Here is a 2,562-nt window from a genome sequence, read left to right on the forward strand (position 1 = left end):
ATAACTTATGTGTAGAAAATATACTAGGAAGTTATGTAAAATTAGGTTAGAAATTTACTCTTAAGAAAAATTATTTGTAGTGGTTTTGCAACTTTATAAATTTCAGATTTTTTTCTCAAAATAAAATTTTAAAACTATATAATGGGTATGAATAGGCAAGCCACAAGCTGACCAATGAGATACAGTACTTTTACTTTTTCTACATCCCCTTTCTTCAGAAATTATTTTCAAAGAAAAAGCAGCTTTCTTTTGATTTTGAGAAGGCACACAAGTGAATGATGATGGCAGATGGAAGAGAGGGAAAGAGGTTCTTAAAGCAGCCTGTATCTTTGATGTGACCATTGACCTTCCACCTCTTACAATACCTTGTTTCTAAGCCTCTTTTAGTATGTATTTCTAGTACTTATGGAACATTAATAGTTATATCAGTGCTTAAAATAATTCAAACCTCTCATAATCAAATAAGCTAAAATTGGGACTAAGAGTATGTTGTTAAGATTGATAGAGAACAACCCGGAAAAATATTAGGTAATAAAGAACAACTCTCTAAAACACATTTGATATTATAAATGAAGTGGTCTCTTTTCAGGAAAAACAGATATTACTCAAAAATAAAGACTAGACTAAAGGATAAAATTGAAAAAGTCTGAATAGACTCGAGAATATAACCTGATAATCTCATGGAAGAAATTGGGAAAAATATTTTTAAAAATTCCTAAAGATACTTTGGTTGAAGCTTTTACTTGTGAATTTTCTTAAATTTAAGAAACATTTAATTCCCAGGCCAGACACACTGATTCAGAATATAAAAAATTGTGTCAAGCTACACGATATAACTCATGATGACAGAACACCAAAATCTAACAAGGAGAACCCGCTGAAATAAAACAACAGGATAATTGCACTTAAAATATACACATCATCAAATGGAAGCGAGTTAAAATCAATACTTCAAAATAATTTTATACTGATAGTGATAAAGATATACAAGCGCAGTTTGCTTGAATAAAATATATTAATATAGTAGTTAATATAATGATGAAGGAAACTGTATATTACAGTTGACAGTAAGTACTGTCAACTAGGCTTTGTCAATTACAAATAGATAATTGCCTTAACATAATCTTTCTCTCCTGTCCTCTCCTCTCTCCTTTTCCTCTCTTCTTTTCCCTTGGAGCTATTCCCACATTTAATAATAAAAAAAGTTTACAAGCATTTGTTTTAATATCAAAAATAAACGATGATGGTTTCTATCCCTTTCAAAGGAGACTTGAGCCTGCAAAGAGAGTTATCTATCCAGAGAGCTATATAGGAACTGAAGCATAGAGGATTGGAAATTTGCTATAAGCAAGTCATTTATAACTAGGAATCAGAGAGAATATCTAATTCCAAAAACAATCTGTTGCATTCATTTTAGTGAAGTGAGCTTAGGGAACTGTTACCAATAGTTTTCTGCAGCTAAATATAGAAGATTATGAAGACGGATACTAAGAAATCCAAGCAATAGCCTGCAGCTTCATTACAAATACCACCTGATTGAACCATTTTGTGGGGCTATCTTCAATACTCATGTGTGCTATATCTTAGACTGAAGCGGGAAAAAATTAAGGAACTTTCAAAATGAAAACTGATTTCAAAAATTATAGCCCAGAAAGTAACAAAAAGAGCTGTCATGCTCTTTAGCAGATTTTCCTTTAATTTCTGCAGAATCTTTTGTCTTCAACCTTTGAGCCCTGTTATTGTCTCTATTGTAGTCAAACCAGGTCCTTTTTCTTCAGTATAAGTGCTAGAAAAGACACATGATGATGTTGTGCTGATTAAAGGAGAATGTGCATGTACAGCTAACTTTTGCAAGACCACAAATTGTGCAAGTTAGAATACATGAAAGCCTGCGAAAAATGACAACCAATAAATTAGTATTAGCCAAAATAACGTTATATTATATTGTATGATAAACACATAAAAGACAGGCCTAATTCATTAACCTGTTATCAGAAGGGCAGTTATATAAAACTGCAGCCAGATATCTTTGGACGAATGAAAATGATACTGTATCAGCCTCTGTATTTGAATGGGTATACCCAGGAATATGAAGAAAATTTTGCGATGATCAATTTCTTAAAGACTGGTGTTATGGTTTTTAAAATTCAAAACTTCATTATTTGTTTTATTTTAAAGTTTGTGTTTTGTCAAAACCTGTATCATAAACCAAAATAAAAGGGAAAGTATATATTGTTGCTTAAGTTTGTTATTGTTTCATTCATTCATTCATTCATGTATTTATTTACTAAAAAATAATATATCAAGTACATCTATGTGCCAGGTATTGTAAGTAACACAAAGAGGACCAATAAATGTCATCTACCTTAAAAGAATATAGTTGACATGTTACATACATTTAAATAGATTTGTTTTATTAACAAAACATGCTATAAGAGGACCCTATAATAGAAAAGTATAGTGAAATTGTTTACTATCAAACAGTGAAGATTTTTGTTTAAGAGAAAAACGTCACATCATTTGTTTTTATCAAAAAATGAAGTGTTTTTTTTTTTTTTTTTT

The sequence above is a fragment of the Colobus angolensis genome, unplaced genomic scaffold (assembly GCF_000951035.1).
Source record: "Colobus angolensis palliatus isolate OR3802 unplaced genomic scaffold, Cang.pa_1.0 Scaffold86, whole genome shotgun sequence".
Taxonomy (NCBI): Eukaryota; Metazoa; Chordata; class Mammalia; order Primates; family Cercopithecidae; genus Colobus; species Colobus angolensis.